We start from the raw sequence: 23,029 nt of genomic DNA on the forward strand, positions 1-23,029 counted from the left end.
CAGTTACCAGGGAGTCAAATGACAAATTCTGAGAATTTTAATAAACAATAAGACATTCAAATTCTGTATGTCCAGCTATTTCTAATTGTCTAATTTATGGCTCTCCTGGTCAAAATAATCTTTGTTTAATATAATTGAATCTATGGGAATTTTTGTACTTTTCCTGGTTACCTTTGTATTAATTTTTTTCTGCTTTACCTAACCGCAAATGTTAATCACTGCTAAAAATGAAAGTATAAAAACCTGCTTGTACTTGCAATAAACGGAACAGGGCATCACTGTCCTCTGAGGCGTGTTGTTGTCTGTCTCCCATTGCCGATGCCTTACCCACCTTTCAGGAACCCCTGGACCCAGCTGCGGCCAGACCACGGCATCTGGATATATATTTCATATTATGCTATTTTACTCAATTAATTTATCACTTCCAGTACTTTTCTGGAGGAATCTTTAAGTTTCTCTATGTAAAGAATCATGTCATCTGCAAATAATGATAGTTTTACTTCTTTTATTCCAATTTGGATGCATTTTATTTATTTTCCTTGTCTGATTCCTGTGGCTTGGATTTCCAGTACTCTGTCGAATAAAAGTAGTGAAAGCAAACATCCCTGTCTTGTTTCCAGTCTTAAGGAGAAAGCTTGTAGTTCTTACCCATTTAGTGTAATGTTGCCGGTGGATTTGTTATATGTGGCCTTTATTATTTTGAGGTATGTTTCCTCCATTCACACTTTGCTGAGAGTTTCTATCATAAATGGGTGCTGAATTTTATCAATGCTTTTTCTGCATCTATTGATATGATCATGTGGTTTTTATCCTTCATTTTGTTTGTGATGTATCACATTTATTGATTTGTGAATACTGTACCAGCCTTGCATCCTCAGAATAAATCTCACTTGATCATGGTGTATGATTTTTTGATGTATTGTTGTATTCAGTCTGTTAATATTTTGTGGAGGATTTTAGCATCTATGTTCATCATGTGTATTGGTCTATATTTTTTTTGTAATGTCTTTATCTAGTTTTGGAATTAGGATCATGCTGGCCTTGTAAAATAAGTTTGGAGTTTTCCCTCCTCTTGAATTTTTTGATTAGTTGAATGTTTGATAAAATTTCCCCTGTGAAGCCATCTGATCCAGGGCTTTTGTTTGTTGGGAGCTTTTTGATTGCTGCTATAATTTTACTAGTTGTAATGTGTCTATTCAGATACTCTGGTTCTTTCCAACTTAATTTTGGAAGATTGTATGTTTTCAGGAATTTATCTATTTTGTTTGATTGTCCTATTTGTTGGCATATAACTGTTCATAATAGTTTCTTACAATCCTTGGTATTTCTTTGGAGTCAGTTGTTACCTCTTCTCTTTCATTTCTGATTTTATTTATATGGGTCCTCTTATTTCTTGATGAATCTGGTTAAAGATTTGTTAATTTTATCTTTTCAAAGAACAAGCTATTGGATTCATTGAGGTTTTGTATTTTTTAGACTCTATTTCATTTATTTCAGGTCTGATTTTTGTGTCCTTTCTTCTCTCACTTTGGGCTTTGTTTTTCTTCTTTTTCGAGGTCCTTTAAGTGTAAAGTTGGACTGTTTATTTGAGCTTTTCCTTGTTTTTTTGAGATAGGTCTATAATGCTATGAATTATCCTCTTAGGGTTGCTTTCCTTGTGTCCTACAGATTTTGGGTTGTTCTGTTCTCAATTTTCACTTGTTTCAAGGTATTTTTTTTTATAAACAGGCTTAATTCACTTTATTTTTCTTTTATGAAATTATGTAGATGCCACAGCTGGAGCTCCAGTTCTCTGCACAGAAACTCTGGGGAAAGTCTTTATAAGATGGTCAGTGAGTTCCTGATAGGGATGACTGGTGAACATGGTCTCCAGAGGTCAGAGGTGAGATAGTTGTAGGTCTTAGAGGTGGCATCTAAGGTGGCCTTGGTGAAGTGGCCCAGAGTGGCAGCGCAGCCCCTGGCTGAAGTGTAGCAGTTGTCCATCAGCAGCTTCTGGGCCACAGGGGCTGAGACAATGCCAGTGGCCCTGGAGTAGGGATGAGGTACACCAGCATGGAACCACTGTACCCTTTTACCTTGCAAGTCATGATGTTGGGGTTGCTGATCTTGTTCCTCTACTAGCCTCCCTGCACAGGAACAATAGAGGCTTGGCCAGGATGATTGACCCCACAGCCATTTTTCAAGCACTTAGCACCCAGACCAACATATCCATTGTAGTCCCCAATGGTGACAAATGCATTGAACCAGGTCTACTGTCCTGCACATGTCTGCTTTTTCAGAGGCATAATCTTTAAAACCTCATCCTTGAGGGATGCTCCCAAGAAAAAGTCAATGATCTCAGATTCCTTGATGGACAGAGAAAAGAGAGATCTTTTCCAGAAAGGTAATTTTCATGTCCTTGACCAGGTGTCCCAGGCTGGTGATGGGGATCCACTCCTTGTCCTCAGCTTTCCTCAGTAAGCTCTGTAGCCTTGACCCCGACTGTGCCTGTGACCTCAGCCCTTAGGCTGTTGTCAAATCCTCCACCAAAGCCACCACGGCCTCCCATTTCAGGGCTCCCTGGGTCCTCAGGGCCCTCCCACAGCACCAGAGTTATCTGCCATTTTGTGTTTCCTGGTAAAAGAAGCTGTTTCAAGGTATCTTTTGATTTGTTCCTTGATCTCATTGTTAACCCATTCAATGTTTAATAACATATTATTTTGCTTCCATGTCTTTGTGTATTTTTCAGTTTTATTCTTGTGGTTGATTTCTAGTTTCATACCATTATGGTCAGAGAACAACTTGATTCGATTTCAAACTTCTTAAATTTTTTGAGACTTGTTTTGTGTAGAAAATGTTTCATGTGCACTTGAAAAAAATGTATATTGTGCTGCTTTGGGGTGAAATGCTCTAAAGGTATCAATTAAATTCATTTGATCTAGCGTGTGATTTAAGAACACCGTCTCCTTGTTGCTTTTCTGTCTAATGGATCTATACATTGAAGTAAGTGGGGTGTTATAATCCCCTATGATGACTTTATTTTTGTCAGTCTCTTCCTTTATGTCCATCAAGTTTTGCTTTACATATTTAGGTGCTCCTATGCTACATGCATAGATGTTTACTAGGGTAATATTCTCTTGTTAGATTCTTCCCCATATCATTATGTAGGGCCCTTCTTTATCTATTACTATAGTTTTTCTTAAGGTCTGTTTTTTTTTTTTTGGATGTAAATATTGCTACCCCAGCTTTCTTTTCTTTCCATCTGCATCACATATCTGTTTTCATCCCTTTACTTTTTATCTGTATGTATCTTTCATTCTGAGGTGGGTCTCTAGTAGGCAGCATATATGTAGCTCTTGTTTTCTTATCCATTCAACTACTCTCTGTCTTTTGAATGGAACATTTAAGCCATTTAAATGAATGGAACATTAAATGGAACATTTAAAGTGATTGTTGACAGATATATATTTATTGACATTTATTTTACTTTTTAACATTTTCCTTTGGTTTTATTTTTCTTTTTAAAGCAAGCCCTTTAACACTTGTTGCAACAGTGGTTTCATGGTAACAAATTCTTTTTTATTGTCTGGGAAGCTCTTTATTTCTCCTTCAAATTTACATGATAGCCTTGCTGGGTAAAATAGCCTTGGTTGTAGGTCCTTGCTTTTCATCACTTTAAAATTTCATGCCAATCCCTTCTGGCCTGAAATGTTTCTGTTGAGAAATCAGATAACAGTCTTATGGGAGCTTCCTTGTAATTAACTAACAGCTTTTTTTTTTTTTGGTGGCTTTTAATATTCTCTCATTGTAGTTAAGCTTTGCCATGTTAATTAAGATATATCTTGGTGTAGATCTCTTTAGGTTCATCTCATTTGGGACTCTCTGCACTTCCTGGACTCGTGTGTCTTTTTTCTTCACCAGGTTAAGGAAGTTTTCAGTCATTATTTCTTCAAATAGGTTCTCGATCCTCTCTCTTCTCCTTCTGGTATCCTTGTGATGCAGATATTGTTACACTTCATGTTCTCCCCAAAATCCCTGAGTCTATCCTTACTTTTTAAAAAATTCTTTTTCTTTTCACTGCTCTGATTGAATGTTTTTTCTATCTTGTCTTCCCAATCAATGATTCAATCCTCTGCTTCATCTTACCTACTATTTATTCCTTCCCGTGTATTTTTTTTATTTCAAATATTGCATTCTTTATTTCTAACTGGCCCATCTTTATTGCTTCTATGTATTTTTTCATAGAACTCTATATATTTGATAAATGCCTCCATTTCATTTATCTTTTTTCTGGAGAATTCTCTAGTTCTTTCATTTGGGCCTGTTTGTTTGCTCATTTTGACTGCCTCTTTGTTTTGTTTCTATGTACTAGGTGGATCTACAGACTCTAGTTCAGACCTATGTCAGGCCCTGGGCCACCTGTTTGGAGCTATCAGTGACCAACAGCCTGTGGCTCCCTTGACTGGGTCTATGTGCATGCTAAAAAGACTAAGCTACACACCAAGGCAGGATTTTACTAGCAAGGGCCTTGGGGAGGACCAGCTAAAATCTCAAAGCACCCAGAGATCTGTCTCTGGCTGTAAGCTGTCTGTTAGGCTTAGTTACTGAAAATGCCTCCAGCAGTAGTCAGTAGGGTTTAAGCTGTACATGGTAGGGAGAGAGGGATTCATTTGGGTGGGGCTATTGCTTCCCTCCAGGCTGATGCCTCATGGAGGGGACTGCTCTGTCTGGAAAAGATGGCTTCTGCAGTACGGGAAATGAGGGATCCCGGTGACTGACTCTTCAGGTCTCTCCCCAGTGCCACCAGCCTCACACTCTCCTCATGCAACTGTAGTCCACTCTACCTTCTCTCTTCCAGAGCCCAGTGTAAGTGGCTGCAAATGAAATTTTGTGCATTGGCTCTTTCAGAGGATGTCTGTATCTCTAGTTGTCTCTCCCTGGTAGACAGAAACCCTGCTGCTTTTCACAGCCTGTGTTATGTGGATTCCTTTCTCATTTCTGGTGTTCTAGGCTGGGGAACCTGGTTTAGGGTTCAGACCCCACACTTTTCAGGAGGAACCCCCCTTCCGCTAATATACCCCTCCAGAAATTCAGCTGCCACCCATGGGAGCACAGGAGGACCATTTGTGTTTTCACACTTCCTACCAGTCTAAATGTGGTAGTGTGGTTTCTTCTGTAAGTCCTTTGGTGTAAGGCTTCTCTTCAGCTCATCTTCAGTTGGTTATTCAGGATGGTTTTTTTCTATGATTTAGTTGAATTCCAGTTTGGACCTCAGAAAAGTTTAGTGTAGCTTCCATCTACTCTACCACCATTCTGGGTCTCCACTCTATGTGAGTTTTAAGAATTCTTAGTCATTATCTACTTTTTCACATGCATTTTCTATTCTGTTTGTTTTCCTTTCTTCTTCTCGCACTCCTAATATCAGCATGTTGACCTTTTATTACCTCTTGGTGATTCCTTCACCCAATCTTCTTCTCATGAAGGCTTTTTTCAGTGGAATACACTGTGAGATTTATGCCATCACTCTGTTTTTTAATGTCAGCAGTTACAGATTTCAATAATTATTTTCACTTGGTTTTTGTTTTAAAGTAATTACTTGTTATTAAATGACATTTATTATTCCATTTTCTAAAATGAAAGAAATATGAAGGACATCATAGAATGAAAGAATTAAAAATGTTCAAAGGTAAGTAATAAAATCCTACATGTAAGTACAGGACAGTAAAATTAAAGAATCTTAAAGACAAAGAGAAAATTTACATACCAATTCAACTATACATATTTAAATTTTTGTTTTCTATAAATTAATTTGGTAGAATTTTATGTATTTTTGTCTTTTACTCTCAAATGAGAGTATATAGTCTGTAGATAGCAGTCATCTTTAACTTATTTTTTTAATGATGACCTTGTGGGTGATTTGTGAAAGCTTGATGTTGGCTATTGCTTACATATTCTTTATCATGTCCAAGAGATAGCATTCTATCTTTGGTTTTCTAAGAGTTTTTATTTTTTTAATTATAGTTGTGTATTAATTTTTAATCATATACTTTATAAAACACATGAAACCTGCACATAACAGACTATTTGTAAGTACTGCTGGTACTGATTGCTTGCCATGAGCAACTTCTAATTCACACTCTTCAATTTATTAGTGAATAAATAAATATCTTGAATTCTCTTGTAGGAAAGAGCAAAAACTCTTAGTCTGACTTTTTACCTTTAAACCCAATTGAAATTTGATGGTTCTCCCAATTATTTCTTAAAAGCAATGCAAATATTGGGGTGTCCAAAAAGTCCATTTAGTTTTTTCCATAAAATAAAAGACACATTTTATTAGTGAAAAAAGTTATTTTCACTAATAACTTTATTGATTTGGATATGTTGAGTATGTCAGCTATCTCCCACTATTGACTTCTAGTAGTTAGAGGCCAGGAGTGCTACTGAACATCTTCCAATTCATAAGACAGCCCTACAGCAAAAAATCCCTTGGCCAAAATGTCAATAGTACAAAAAAACTTTGCAAACCACTTTTGACACAATTGATCAGTCACAGCACCTTCTCCATATATTGCACAAAACTTTTTTTGCATTTCAGTTGGGTCTTTACCTTTCTTGAAATAATAAAACATAATACACCAAAAATGTTGTATATCTTCTTCCATCTACAATATTAAAATGGCTGCACAAAAATTAAATTTTAATGATTTTTTAAAAATGCATGCTGGAGCCCTGGCAGGCATAGCTCAGTGGATTGAGCATGGGCTGCGAACCAAAGTGTCGCGGGTTCGATTCCCAGCCAGAGTACATTCCTGGGTTGCAGGCTATAACCCGTAGCAACTGCACATTGATATTTCTCTCTCTCTCTATCTCCCTCCCTTCCCACTCTAAAAATAAATAAAATCTTTTTTAAAAATTCTTAAAAAATGCATGCTGGCATGATAGCTGTCACAATACATAACAAAATTGTTTCAAATGAAATTAAAGTCAACTAAGCACTACTAGAGCCATTTTACAGAAAATACTAAATGAACTTTTTTTAAAGATTTTATTTATTTATTTTTAGAGAGAGGAGGGAAGGAGAAAGAGAGAGAGAAACATCAATGTGTGGTTGCTGGGGGCTGTGGCCTGCAACCCAGGCATGTGCCCTAACTGGGAATTGAACCTGCGATGCTTTGGTTCGCAGCCCGTGCTCAATCCACTGAGCTATGCCAGCCAGGGCCTAAATGAGCTTTTTAGCCAACTCTGAAGTAAGATTACTTCAACTCTATTATCCTTAGTCTAATATAATATATAAGCGTTCATTTAGACCATCTGCATGTTTAGTGTGGGCAAAATTCTCTAGTCTTTCTGTGTGTTTATCCCTATTTCTCTCTAGAAATGCTGCCACAGGCTCATCTATCCACCTCTCAAACATTACCCTATACTGTGACTCCCATCCTTTGTTGTATAACAATGGCTTAATGATGAGAGTTCTCCCAGGGCATCTGCAACCTTGTGCTTAGAAAAGAGCCTATTTGACTTTGAACTTCTGCTTGTAGGGTTCAGTGTTCAATCTGTATAAAATAATACAGTTTCATTAATTATACCTGTGGGGGGAGGCTCCACCCACAGGACCCCCTCAGCCACCACAGATGAGAATAAATCTACCAAGACATGATTTGCTTGGGGAGGAAAGGTGGCTGATCTTTCAAAGAAGAAGGAACAGAAGCCTGTTCCTCAATGGGCTTCTATTGGGTTCATTTGCACAGGAATACAGATAAAGCTCATTAATCATTGTCAGACAGTAAGGATCAAACAATAGATAACAAAGAACTCTAAGGGGCTATTTTGAGTCAGGGTCAGATAGCTAAAGATCTGTAAAACTTTGAGGAACAAACTTACTTCTTGCTTGGACCCTTATCATTTAATTGAGAGCATTCTAAACAAAGCAGGTTTCACAGGATTTTACATACTCTTTCTTAGGCCCGATGCCCCAGGAACCCACCCTTTCCAGCACAGGGATGCACCACCCTCTGTAATTGTTTCAGGCTTAAGTCAGGCAGGGGAAGTGAGGCAGCCAAGAGATTAGGAGACATCTTGCAGACAGAATGAGGACTCCGTCTTGTCAAAGCCGAAGGGCGAGGGTCCATTACCTCCTTTTGCTGTACCCTCCAAAGTCCTTCCTTGAAGGCCTTCCATGTGATCCTGCTTGTCTTAGGTCATTACCCCCTTGGGGAATCTTACCCATCATTAGCTAACCGACCAAGCATTGGGGGCCAGTTATGGATGAAGTAAAAGGAGCAGAAGCAGCACTCCTGCCAGGGAGATAAGCTTTGTCTCCTTAGTGGCTTACAGTCCAAAGATCGCTCCTTCAGCGTTAGCCTTGGGGTGTTAAAGCTTCTGAAACCAGGCAGGGCAGTTCCTAACATATATCATTCAAGCATTCACATCTTAGAAACTTTCTTTTATACTTTCTCTTTTTTTCTCTCTGTACTTCATTTTATACCATTTCTTTGGTTCTACTTTCCAGGCAACTCATTCTTTCTTCAGCTATGTTCATCTGGTCTGCTGCTAAATAAATCAATTGGATATAGTTGTTGTATTTTTCATGTTTGAAATTATGCTTGGTTTTATTCTCTCTTAAGAACATCAAATATAATTATACTACATATTGGGTTTTTAATTTAATATTTAAAGCAATGGTTTCTAAACTTGGGTATGCATCAGAATTACCTGAGAACTTGTTAAAACATAGATTGTTGGACCAGACCCCTACAGTTTCAGTAGGTTTGGGGTGGACTTTAGGAATTTAGCATATAAAACATATATATACAGTAAAAAATATATTAGCATATATATGCTAATATATATTTTTGGACTATATTCTGGTGTAATTAACTATTCATCTATTCTTGATATAACATACAACTTTAATTATAATTGTTTTAAGGACATTTTAATCATAACATATATCTACCTCATTATTCTGTTTTCAACCCCTTCTTGACAATTACTTTTTAAAATATATTTTATTAATTATGCTATTACAGTTTTCCATTTTTTCTCCCCTTTATTCCCATACACCCAGTACCCGCCCTTCCCGCCAGAATTTCCCCACCTTAGTTCATCTCCATGGGCTATAAATATAAGTCCTTGGGCTTCCCCATTTCATATATTATTCTTAACCTCCACCTATTTTCTACCTACCACTTATGCTTCTTATTCCTTGTAACTTTTCCCCCATTCTCCTCCCTCCCTCTCCCCACTGATGACCCACCATGTGATCTCTTTCTGTGAATCTGTTCCTATTCTAGTTGTTTGCTTAGTTTGTTTTAGTTTTCATTTTTTTAGGATCAGTTGTTGATAGTTGTGAGTTTGTTGTCATGTTACTGTCCATAGTTTTGATCTTTCTTCTTAGATAAGTCCCTTCAACATTTTATACAACAAGGGCTTGGTGATGATGCACTCCTTTAACTTGACCTTATCTGGGAAGCATTTTATCTGCCCTTCCATTCTAAATGATAGCTTTGCTGGATAGAGTAATCTTGGATGCAAGTTCTTGCTTTTCATGACTTCAAATACTTCTTTTCAGCCCCTTCTTGACTGAAAGTTTCTTTTGAGAAACCAACTGACAGTCTTATGGGAACTCCTTTGTAGGTAACTGTCTCCTTTTCTCTTGCTGCTTTCAAGAATCCCTTCTTATCTTTAATCTTGGGTAATGTAAGTTTGATGTGCCTTGGTTTGTGCTTCCTTGGGTCCAACTTCTTTGGGACTCTCTGAACTTTGTGGACTTCCTGGAAGTCTATTTCCTTTGCCAGATTGGGGAAGTTCTCCTTCATTATTTTTTCAAATAAATTTTCAATTTCTTGCTCTTCCTCTTCTCTTTCTGGCACCCCTAAGATTCAGATATTGGAACATTTAAAGTTGTCCCAGAGGTTCCTAAGCCTCTCTTCATTTTTTTTTTTTTTTTAATTCTGGCTTCTTTATTCTGTTCTGGCTGAGTGTTTATTTCTTCCTTCTGCTCCAAATCATTGATTTGAGTCCCAGTTTTCTTCCCTTCAAGTTGGTTCTCCGCACATTTTCCTTTATTTCACTTTTCATAGCCTTCACTTCTTCCTCAATTTTGTGACCATATTCAACCAATTCTGTGAGCATGCCAATTCCGTGTTTTGAACTCTGCATCTGAGAAGTTGGCTATCTCTTCATTGCTTAGTTATATTTGTCCTGGAGCTTTGATCTGTTCCTTCATTTGGGCCGTTTTTTTTGTTTGTTTTGGCACACCTGTTAACACAGTAAGAGGTGGAGCCTTAGGTATTTGCCAGGGTGGGGCAACACACTTTGCTGTGTTGTGGCACCATATGTGGGGGAGGGGTCCAAGAGGGAACAATGCTACTTGCTCAGCTCTCAGTTGGCTTTCAGTCACTTCCTCTGCTGGGCCCTTCTGGTGCTGATTCCCCAGGTGGTTGGTTTGTGTATATTCTAGGACCCTGTGGGTCTCTCCAATAAACTCTTTTGTGAGACTGGGAGTTTCTCCTTCCACCACAACCCTCACAGGTTTTTCAGTCAGAGGTTTTGATGCCTTATTTCCCCACACTGGAACCCTGGGTTGTGCAATCTATTTCACTACCTAGTTGTTCCTTCTGGTTTTATCCATATAGAAATATGGGACTGTCCACTCACCCAACCACTGCCTTGGAGTCCTCTTCACCCCCGCTTCCTGTCTCTGCCCCTCCTACCAGTCTAGATAAGTATTTCTTTTTTAACTCCTTGGTTGTCGTACTTCCATATGTTACAGAACACACAACAAGGGGGGCCTGGGATGATATACTACTATTGAAAGAAAGGCCCCGGGTCCGTTATGTCCGCCGCCCTAGGAAAGACGTCTCTCAATGCCAGAGATTCGTGAAAAGGAAAGGAAACGTTTATTTAATGCTATACAAACTTAAAGTAGTGACCTAATGTCTTCACCAAAATCCTAAAGTCCCTTAAAACACACACAAACACACAGTCCTTCCTTCCTTCCCCCTTTGCCCAGTCCAGAGTACTGTATCTCAAGAAAGGAAATAGAAGTCCATGGCTTAGGTAGTCCTCTGGTTCTTCCCAGTTAGTACTCGATCTCGGCTGGGAGACCTCTCTGGGTTCCCGGCACCCTCGGCTGAGTCACCGGGATCTCTGCTAAAACCAGGTGGTGGTTACCCCTTCTAAAGCTGTGGGGGGGCCCCACTCTGCCAGGCCGCATGGTTCTCTCCTCAGGGCTGCCGCGTGGCTCTCTTCTCAGGGCTGCAGGAGTCTACACTCCGTCAAGTCCGCGTGCTTCTCCTCCTCTAAGGGCTGCACATGGTTCTTCTCCTCAATGGCCGTCAAGTCCGGGTTTTAAATCCCCGCGGCCAATCTTCCTCTGCAGCCTCATTTCCGACTCTTCCCACACTCGGCTTCACATGCCAGAACTCATATCCTTCCAGCTTTACTGGGCTGCCATCATGAGTCTGGGCAGGTGTGGCCCCATGTCCTGGAGCCAATTGTCTCTGAGCTCCCACGTAGGTGCTGTAACTCAGGGGACCTGCCCCCCCCAGTTACATCTGGGTGGGGAAGTTACTTCTGGGTGGGGAAGTTACTTCCATTCCCCTGGCTTAGAGCTGATCACAGCTACTTAACCTATCTATGCAACCAGCCAAAGGCTATAGATATGTTAAATGACCAACCCAGAGGTTAGCTGCATGGCTGTTGCTATGCTAAACAGCTCTCAATGGCCCTGCTCCATTTGTCCCTTCCCCCAACCCACACCCTGGGGTGGGGGATGGAGATATCTTAAAATCTCCTGGACACCTTAAGTTCTGGACCCCATTTCAAATGCCTGTTTGGGGCCCCCCTCTTGGCTGCACCCTATAACACATACAGTTTGATTTTCTGGAAGTTCTGGTTATTTTTTGTTTTAAAATTTGTTGTTGTCTTTCTTTTGGTTGTATGAGGTTGCACAATGTATCTATTTATGCCTCCATTTTGGCTGGTAGTCTGACAATTATTACATAAATATTGTTCCAGATAAAATTTAGAATCAATTTACTACGTTCTTCAAAATTACTTTGATATTCTGATAGAAAGAGCATTATGTTTATACTGTGTATTTTTTTTGGAAGAGTGACATCTTACACTATCTGAATCCTCCTATTCAGGAATATAGTATGTTTTCCCATTCAATTGTGGCCTCATTTTATGTTTCTCAGTAAATTTGTATTCTTTCTTTTATATGTTTATATGCTTTTCTTGTTGAATTTTTGTTTAGTTGCCATTTTTGTGAAAGATTTTATTTTTTACTTCATTTCTAAGTAGTTATGGCTAATTGGGAGCAAAGATATTAACTTGTAAATATGTATTTTTTAAAAATTGAGGTATAATCGATGTATACCATTATATTAGTTTTTTAAAGGTTATATCTCTTGGATTTTTATATGAAAGAATCATATCTCATGTAAGTATTGCCTCGTCTTCATTTTTGCCTCTTATTTTTTTTCTAGATTATCCCATCAACTAGACTGTCCAAAGTAAAATTGAATAGTACAGATAATGAGAACACTTGTCTTGTTCCTGGCATTAGAATGCCTTTACATTTTCAGAATTGCTTACTATTGATTTCTGATAAATACTGTTTAAAGTAATTAGGACATCTTTCTTATTTTATTAAACATTTAAATAAATAGATACAGAATTTTACTAAATATTTTGTGTCTATTGAAAAAAAATAAAATCACCACTGGTTATTTAGCTTTTATTTTTGGTTTATTAATGTAACAGTTTTAGTGTTATAATACCAAAGCATATAACAATTCAAAAAAGAATCTTAGTTATTTTTATTTTATTTCAAAATATATTGCTTGACTCCATTTGCTAATGTTTTTCTAAGAATTTTGATTTTTTATTCTTATGATATTTTCTCATAAAGGACATAGTATGTGTCTGCATGTATCTTATTTGAATTTCATTTAGCATTGTTGCTCACCATTGAATGAGATGAGCTCTCCCTAGACAAGTTATATTTTAGAAAGGAGGTAGAGTCATGCCTCAGGCTGGCAAGTGTTCCTTTAACAGAGCTTATGTGGGTGTTCTGTTAGTTGTGACTGTTCCCTGGACCATGGACATCAGCACAGCAGTCAGTTCATAAGGCCAAACCTCCTTTATCCCCTACCACTGCACCAATTGTGAGCTATGTGATGGTGTATCCAGCATCACCCTCCCTGCTTCTGGAAGCTTCAAACTGAGGTCAGGGACATTCCATCAACCAGTCCTCAGGAGTTATTAGTTTTGTCCTTCACAGTCTATTACTCAGGGTCCAGTGGGCAAACAGAATTTCCCCAGTTATTTTAACAGAGTGAATTTAATGTAAGAACTTGATTAAACAGATTCTGGAAGATAGAAAATGGAAAAAGGGACCACACACTTAACCTAGAGATAGTAGCTGCAGGAGGCAGCCACAACACCTAGTCAGGAACAGCTTGGGATTGGTTATTCCAAGTTAGAAGCTTGGTGGGGTGGGAGACAGACCTCTGAGGAGAAGTGTCAGCCAGTGGTTACTGATATTCCAGAGGAGATGAGGCTGATGTTCTGCAAATATTAAAAAAAAAAAAAATCCTGGAAACTGGAATCAATTGTTTTGGAGCCAGTTGCCACCACTGGGATGAACTGCGGCCCTTGACATTTTCTTTTTCATTCTGGTTTCTTCTAGCACCCCCTACTGGCAGAATCTATCAGAAGAAATGTGATTTGCAGAGTCCCAGCATCGTAAAGCATAAGAAGAGCATTTGCGCTTGAGGCTGAGAGGGGCTTCATGACCTGCTTGTGCCCCTCTGTGTTCTGCATTGGGGGCTTCCTTCCTCAGCATTTCTGCACTTCTGTTTGACCTCTTTTTTTCCCCAGCCTTTCCTAGTACATTGTGGTTGAAGGTTACAGATGTCTTCTAGTTTCATTGAAAATCAATATGTAACCTGTTTCTTATAGTTTTAATACTCTTATATGTACTTATTCTCTTAGTATTCCAGGATGCTATTTGAGGACAGTAAGGGTAATCATCTTCTTGTACACCATCATTTAAAAACTCAAAGTTATTGATGTGCTATTGGCTCTGTAATATCTTTTAATACTTTCTTGTCTCTCCCAGCTTTCTTTTTTAAAAATATATTTTATTGATTATGCTATTACAGTTGTCCCATTCCCCCCTCCACTCCACTCCACCCTGCGCACCTTCTCCAACTCTCATTTCCCCCTTTAGTTCATGTCCATGTGTCATACATATAAGTTCTTCAGTTTCTACATTTCCCATACTATTCTTAACCTCCCACTCTCTATTTCTACCTACCATCTATGCTACTTATTCTCTGTACCTTTTACCCCTCTCTCCTTCTCCCACTTCCCTGCCCCAATCCTCCATGTGATCTCCATTTCTGTGGTTCTGTTCCTGTTCTAGCTGTTTGCTTAGTTTTTTGTTTTTTTGTTTTTTGTTTTATTTTAGGTGTGGTTGTTAATAGTTGTGAATTTGCTATCATTTTACTGTTCATATTTTTTATCTTCTTTTTCTTAGGTAAGTCCCTTTAACATTTCATATAATAAGGGCTTGGTGACGATGAGCTCCTTTAACTTGACCTTATCTGAGAAGCACTTTATCTGCCCTTCCATTCTAAATGATAGCTTTGCTGGATAGAGCAATCTTGGACGTAGGTCCTTGGCTTTCATGACTTGGAATACTTCTTTCCAGCCCCTTCTTCCCTGGAAGCTCTCTTTTGAGAAATCAGCTGACAGTCTGATGGGAACTCCTTTGTAGGTAACTGTCTCCTTTTCTCTTGCTGCTTCTAGGATTCTCTCCATTTTAATCTTGAGTAATGTACTTATGATGTGCCCTGGTGTGTTCCTCCTTGGGTCCAACTTCTTTGGGACTCTCTGAGCTTCCTGGACTTCCTGAAAGTCTATTTCCTTTGCCAGATTGGGGAAGTTCTCCTTTATTATTTGTTCAAATAACTTTTCCACTTGTTGCCCTTTTTCTTCCCCTTCTGGTACCCCTATAATTCAGATGTTGGAATGTTTAAAGATGTCCTGGAGGTCCCTAAGCCTCTCCTCATTTTTTGAATTCTTCTTTCTTCATTCTTCTCTGTTTGGTTGTTTCTTTCTTCCTTCTGGTCCACACCATTGATTTGAGTCCCAGTTTCCTTCTGATCATTATTGGTTCCCTGTACATTTGCCTTTATTTCACTTAGTGTAGCCTTCATTTTTTTCATCTAATTTGCAACCAAATTCAACCAATTCTGTGAGCATCCTGATCTCCTGTGCTTTGAACTGTGCATCTGATAGGTTGGTGATCTCTTCGTCACCGAGTTGTATTTTTTCTGGAGTTTTGATCTGTTCTCTCATTTGGGCGATTGTTTTTTCTCTTGATGTGCCTGTTACATAGTGAGGGGGAGGAGCCTTAGGTGTTCATGGGAGCAGGGTAACCCATGTCCCTCGGTTGTGATGCTGTATGTGGGGGAGGAGACTGAGAGGGAATAATGGCACTTGCTCCTCTCTCTGCTGGCTTTCAGTCACTTCCCCCACTTCCCCTAAGATAACTGGGCCCTTCTGGTGCTGATTCCCATGTGGGTCAGTTTGTGTCAATTCTAGGACCCTGTGGGTCTCTCTGATGAACTATCCTGTGAGACTGGAAGTCTCTCCCGGCACCTCAACCCCCACAGGTATTTTCAATTGGTGTTTTGAGGCTTCATTTCCCTGCTCTGGAACTCTGCGTTGCGTGGTCTGTCTTGGTTTCCAGTTTCACCTGGTTTATCTGTGCACAAATGTGGGACCACCTGGTTTGCCAGCCGCCTTGTGCACCGCCCCTCTCCACAATCTACCACCTTGCTGGGTCTGCCTGCTGCAGTCTTGCTTGTCCGGGGTCCACCAGCCACTGCTTTTTTTGCCACGACCTCTCTCTGCTTGGCTGCCCAACTCTGCCTCTCCTACCAGTCTGGATGAATGTGTCTACTTTAACTCCTTGGTTGTTGGACTTCCACACAGTTCAATTTTCTGTCAGTACTTGTTGTGTTTTTGTTTCTAAATTTTTGTTGTCCTTATTTTGGTTGTGCCAGGAGGCACAGCGTGTCTACCTATGCCTCCACCTTGGCCAAAAGTCCTCTCCCAGCTTTCTTTTTATCTTGGTATAGCATTTTATTATAGCTTTTTCCCCTGGTATCATTGAGAACATGGTTGTTTTCACCCTAATAAAGATGTCCAACTGTTACTTAAACTTTCTTCTGATTTCTGTACTTAGTCATTTTCAGAAATGGATTCTAAGTTTTCATAATGATGCTCTATAACCCCTGAAGAGCAATAAAAAAGTATGTATGGACATATATACACCCCCTCCTAAAATGAGAAAGAATATGTCTAAGAGTAGGTTTCTGGCAATTAACAAGCCAGAATTCCCCTAGGCCCCAAGCATTAATCCTTTTTATTTCACTAGACCCTCATTCTCATATATATATTTTAGAGTTTAGATAAAAACTTATTGCACAACCCAAATTCCAAATGTTTGGCTGCTACTAGTTAATGTCACTATAAGGTATGAAGATGGTGGAAGGATAGGGTGAACTTCTAGTTGTGTGGCCTTTCCTCTAGCTTCCTCCAGGGATCCAGAGATTTTGACTCTCAATTGAACACCCTTTCCAATACTAACATAAGGGTCTATTAGGAGGAGATCTATAAGAGATTTAAGATACATGAAAATTGAGCCCAGGTCTATGTACAAGGACTAGCATCTGTCCTCATTGTTGAGATTACTGAGTAGTGAGTCACCAGTTCTGATGAAATGAAGCTGCACTGGAGAATAAGAGCCACATGTTGAACAAACGAAAGGCTTCCATGAGTTCATACCCACTCAGCATCATCTCTTGTGATCCATCCTGAATGAATGACAGGTATATGGGAACATATGCCTGGGAATTGTGAGACCTCTTCTTTGCTGTTCCTGTGTGTGCTATTACCCATTTTGTACCCTTTTTTGTTTGCGTTTATTTTAAAATAATTATAGATTCATAGAAAGTTGTAGAAATATTTACTTGGAGGTCCCATATAAACTTTATACAGTTTCTGTCAATGGTAACATCTTGGGTAACTGTAGTACAATGTCACATCAGGAAATCAACAGTCTACAGAGCTAAATGAGATTTTTACCAGGTTGGCATGCACTTGTGTGTGTGTGCACACACATGTGTGGTTGTTAATATCCAAAGTTACCTCCTTTGTAAATACACGTAACCACTGCCACAGTCAAGATACAGAACAATTCTAGAATCACAAACACTGTTTCATGCCATTTCTTTATAACCTCTCCTCCTGCCCTCAAACCTCTGGCAATCACTAAATTATTTTGTCATTATAATTTGGTTATTTTAAGAATATTCTATTACAAATGGTAAAATGACAACAAACTCACAACTATCAACAACTGAACCTAAAAAAATAATAAAAACAAATGAAGTAAACAGTTAGAATAGGAACAGATTCACAGAAATAGAGATTACATGGAGGGTTATCAGTGGAGAGAAGGAGGATGAGAATGGGGGGAAAAGTACAGGGAATAAGAAGTATAAGTGGTAGGTAGAAAATAGACAGAGGGAAGTTAAGAATAGTACATACACAGAATGGAGAAGCCCAAGAACTTATATGTTCGACCCATGGACATGAACTAAGGTGAGGGAATGTGGGTGGGAAGGGGATTACAGGGTGGGGGAATAAAGAGGAGAAAACATGAGACACCTCATGTTTTAGCATAATCAATAGATTATGCTAATCAATAAAACACATTTAAAAAGAATTTAAAAAGAATATTGTGTAAATGGAAAGATGCAATAGGTATCATTGTGATTTTTTTTTATTTTAAAATTTACTCAGCATAATTCTCTGGAGATTTATCTAGGTTGCCCTGTAGACAAGGTATTTGTTCCTTGTAATTGCTGGGTAGTACACCATGATGTGTATATACTAAAGGTTGTTCACCATCTACCCATTTAAGGTCATCTGGGCTTTTTTATTTTTTAGCAAATCAAACTTTATTGTATTTTTTCCATTACCATGTATCCCTCCTATACCTCCTCCACCTCCATCCAGCCCTCTTCCCACCCCCTGCAATAACCATACTGTTGTCCATGTCCTTGAGTTCTTTTTTTTCTTTTTTGCTTAATCCTTCTACCCTCAAACTTCCCATTGTTGCTGTCCTGCTTTATAAATCTGTCTTTATCTTGCTTATTAGTTCAGTTTATTCATTAGATGCCACATATGAGTGAAATCATATAGTGTTGTCTTTCTCAGACTAGCTTGTTTCACTGAACATAATTTTTCCAGGCCCATCCATGCTTTTGTTACCCGTTTTCAGATATTCTGAATAAAATTGCTAGAACATTTCTGTATAAGGTTTTGTGGACACAGTTTTTTTATCTTTTAATTAAAAAATTAAATAAAAATTTATTGATTATGTTATTACAGTTGTGCCATTTCTCCCCTTAGCCCTCCTACTCCTGGTACCCCTATTCCTTCCAGTAATCCCCTCCCACCCACGTCCATGGATCACGTCCATGGACGCGTTAGTTCATGTCCATGGGTCATACATATAAGTTCTTTGACTTCTCTATTTCACATATTATTCTTAACCTCCCCCTGTCTCTTAAGTACCCACCAACTATGATTCTTATTCCCTGTTCCTTTTCCCCAATCTCCTCCGTCCCCCTCTCTGCTGACAACCATCCATGTGATCTTCATCTCTACGACTCTGCTCTTGTTCTAGTTGTTTGCCCAGTTCATTTGCTTTTTTAAATGCCATTGTTGATAGTTGTGAGTTTGTTGTAATTTTACTGTTCATAGTTTTGATCTTTTTCTTAGATAAGTTCCTTCAACTTTTCATACAAGGGCTTGGTGATGATGAACTCCTTTAACTTGACCTTATCTGGGAAGTGCTTTATCTGCCCTTCCATTCTAAATGATAGCTCTGCTGGATAGAGTAATCTTGGACGTAGGTCCTCTCTTTTCATCTCTTTGAATACTTCTTGCCAGTCCTTTCTTACCTGCAAAGTTTCTTTTGAGAAATCAGCTGATAGTCTGAGGGGAACTCCTTTGTAGGTAGCTCTCTTCTTTTCTCTTGCTGCTTTTAAGATTCTCTATCTTTAAACTTTGGCATTTTAATTATGGTGTGTCTTGGTGTGGCCCTCTTTGGGTCCAACTTGTTAGGGACACTCCTAGTTTCCTAGACCTGTGTATCTATTTTCTTCACTAAATTGGGGAAGTTTTCTTTCATTATGATTTCAACTAAGTTTTCAATTTCTTGTTCTTTGTCTTCTCCTTCTGTCATCCATATGATTCAGATATTGGTACATTTAAAATTGTCCCAGAGCTTCCTGAGCCTCTTCTCATTTTTTGGAATTCTTGCTTCTTCATTCTGTTCTGGTTGACTATTTATGTCTTCCTTGTCTTCCAAATCATTGATTTGAATCCTGGCTTCCTTCCCTTCACTGTTGGTTCCCTATATATGTTTCTTTTTTATTCCATTTTGTATAGCCTTCATGTCTTCCTTCATTTTGTGGCTACACTCAATCATTTCTCTGAACATCCTGATAATCAGTGCCTTGAACTTTGCACATGATAAGTTGACTATCTCCATGCCACTTAGTTCTTTTTCTGGAATTTTGATTTGTTCCTTCATTTGGGCCCTATCTCCCTTTCTCTACATTTTGGCAGCCTCTCTGTGTTTCTGTGTGTTAGGAGTAGGGCTGCTCTGATTCCCATGGTTGGCTCAACTCTTACATTATAAGGGGTGGAGCCCTAGGTATTTCCCAGATGGGGCAGCCCACTGCTTTCTGGTGCTATAGGTGGCAGAGAGATCAGAGAGGGAACAATGCTGCTTGCTCAGCTGTTGCACTTGTCTCCAGTCACTTGTCTCGCTTCCCATAATATCTGGCACCATTCTAGTTCCCAGTTGCTGATTCTTTATTTTTTTTTTTTTTTTACTTTTTTAAAAAATATACTTTACTGATTATGCTATTACAGTTGTCCCATTTCTCCCACTTCATTCCCCTCTTCCCTGCACACCCTTTTCCACCTGTATTCCCTCCTCCTTAGGTCATGTCCATGGATTACACGTAGAAGTCCTTTGGCTTCTACATTTCCTATACTATTCTTAACCTCCTCTTGTCTATTTTCTACCTACCATCTATGCTACTTACTCACTGTATCCTTTCCCCCATTCCCCACCCCTGCTGATAACCCTCCAGGTGATCTCCATTTCTGTGATTCTGTTCCTGTTCTAGTTGTTCATTTAGTTCATTTTTTTTAGGTTCATTTGTTGATAGTTGTGAGTTTGTTGTCGTGTTACTGTCCATAGTTTGTGATCTTCAATTTCTTAGATAAGTCCCTTTAACATTTCATATAATAATGGCTGGGTGATGATGAGCTCCTTTAACTTGACCTTATCTGGGAAGTATTTTATCTGCCCTTCCATTCTAAATGATAGCTTTGCTGGATAGAGTAATCTTGGATGCAAGTTCTTGCTTTTCATGACTTCAAATACTTCTTTCCAGCCCCTTCTTGACTGAAAAGTTTCTTTTGAGAAACCAGCTGAGTTTTATGGGAACTCCTTTGTAGGGAACTGTCTCCTTTTCTCTTGCTGCTTTTAAGATTCATTTCTTATATTTAATCTTGGGTAATGTAAATTTGATGTGCCTTGGTTTGTGCTTCCTTGGGTCCAACTTCTTTGGGATTCTCTGAGTTTCCTGGACTTTCTGGAAGCCTATTTCCTTTGCTGGATTAGGGAAGTTCTCCTTCATTATTTTTTCAAATAAATTTTCAATTTCTTGCTCTTCCTCTTCTCTTCCTGGCATCCTTATGATTCAGATGTTGGGACATATCAAGTTTTCCTGGAGGTTCCTAAGCCTCTCTTCTTCTTCTTTTTTTAATTCTGGCTTCTTCATTCTGTTCTGGCTGAATGTTTACTTCTTCCTTATGCTCCAAATCATTGATTTGAGTCTCAGTTTCCTTCCCTTCAAGTTGGTTCTCTGTACATTTTCCTTTATTTCACTTTTCATAGCCTTCACTTCTTCCTCAATTTTGTGACCATATTCAACCAATTCTGTGAGTATGCTGATTCCCAGTGTTTTGAACTCTGCATCTGAGAAGTTGGCTATCTCTTCATTGCTTAGTTGTATTTTTTTCTGGAGATTGATCTGTTCTTTAATTTGGACCAATTTTTCTGGCATTACTGGTTGTTTTTTGCTTTTAAATTTATTGTTGTCCTTCCTTTGGTTGTGTGACTAGGCACAGTGTATCTAGCTATGCCTCCATCTTGGCCAGTCTGATTATCAGAGTGGATAGGTTTGTGGATATTCTAGGACCCCGTGGACCCTTTATACAGACTATCCAGAGACACTGGCATTTTCTTCTGCTGCACCAACCCCCACTGGTTTACAGGCAGAGGTTATGAGGCTTTATTCTCCTGTCACTGGAACCCTGCGGTCTAGCCTGGGACTAGGATTACTCACTCCCCAGTTGTCCCTCCTGGTTTTTATCTGTCACATGTTAATGTGAAACTGCCCATGCCTTACTGTTGCTGCCTGCCACCAGGTCGCTGTGCCACAGTACATTCTCTTCAGCCCTCCTGCCCATCTGGATAAATGTTTCTTCTTAACTCCTTCTAACTTAAAGCCTCTGACTTTCATACAGTTTGATTTTCTGGCAGTTCTTGTTTCTTGATTTTATATTGGCTGTTATCCTTTTTTATGATTGTGCAAGGAGGTGAAGCAAGTCTACCTATACCTCCATCTTAGCTGGAGTTGTGTACACAAATTTTTATTTTTTGGGGATAATACTCAGGTGTGTGATTACTGGTGGTATGGCTGTTGCAAGTTTAATTTCATAAGAAAGTGCCAAATTGGGACTTCCAACTTCTGGGCAAGATGGAGGTGTAGGTAGACACACAGTGCCTCCTCACGCAACCAAAAGAAGGACAACAATAATTTAAAAATAGAAAACAACCAGAACTGACAGAAAATCCAACTGTATGGAAGTCCAACAATCAAGGAGTTAAAGAAGACATACTCATCCAGACAGGTAGGAGGGGCAAAGTCAGGCAGCTGGGGTGGAGAGGACTCCTGGCAAGGTGGTGGCTGGCAGACCAGGGCACGCAAGACCGCTGTTGGCGGACCCCACTGAGGTGGTGGATTGTGGAATAGGGCTCGGAGCACAAGGTGGCTAGTGGACAGGGAAGTCCCAATTCTGCATGCAGATAAACCAGGTGAAACTGAGTAGTAGGACAGACCACACAACCCAGAGGGGGGAAATAAAGCCTCAAAACACCAATTGAAAATACCTGTGGGGGTTGAGGTGCCGGGAGAGACTTCCAGTCTCACAGGATAGTTCATCAGAGAGACCCACAGGGTCCTAGAATTGACACAAACTGACCCACATGGGAATCAGCACCAGAAGGGCCCAGTTATCTTAGGGGAAGTGGGGGAAGTGACTGAAAGCCAGCAGAGAGAGGAGCAAGTGCCATTATTCCCTCTCAGTCTCCTCCCCCACATACAGCATCACAACCGAGGGACATGGGTTACCCTGCTCCCATGAACACCTAAGGCTCCTCCCCCTCACTATGTAACAGGCACATCAAGAGAAAAAACAATCGCCCAAATGAGAGAACAGATCAAAACTCCAGAAAAAATACAACTCGGTGACGAAGAGATCACCAACCTATCAGATGCACAGTTCAAAGCACAGGAGATCAGGATGCTCACAGAATTGGTTGAATTTGGTTGCAAATTAGATGAAAAAAATGAAGGCTACACTAAGTGAAATAAAGGCAAATGTACAGGGAACCAATAATGATCAGAAGGAAACTGGGACTCAAATCAATGGTGTGGACCAGAAGGAAGAAAGAAACAACCAAACAGAGAAGAATGAAGAAAGAAGAATTCAAAAAATGAGGAGAGGCTTAGGGACCTCCAGGACATCTTTAAACATTCCAACATCTGAATTATAGGGGTACCAGAAGGGGAAGAAAAAGGGCAACAAGTGG

The 23,029-nt window shown here is 39.4% G+C and overlaps 1 pseudogene; it reads right to left on the minus strand.

Moving 5' to 3' along the window:
* Window positions 1–1,759: 1,759 nt before the first annotated feature.
* Window positions 1,760–23,029, minus strand: part of LOC114501031 — a 75,762-nt pseudogene continuing 54,492 nt past the window's right edge.

Source organism: Phyllostomus discolor, chromosome 6, assembly GCF_004126475.2.
Source record: "Phyllostomus discolor isolate MPI-MPIP mPhyDis1 chromosome 6, mPhyDis1.pri.v3, whole genome shotgun sequence".
NCBI lineage: Eukaryota > Metazoa > Chordata > Mammalia > Chiroptera > Phyllostomidae > Phyllostomus > Phyllostomus discolor.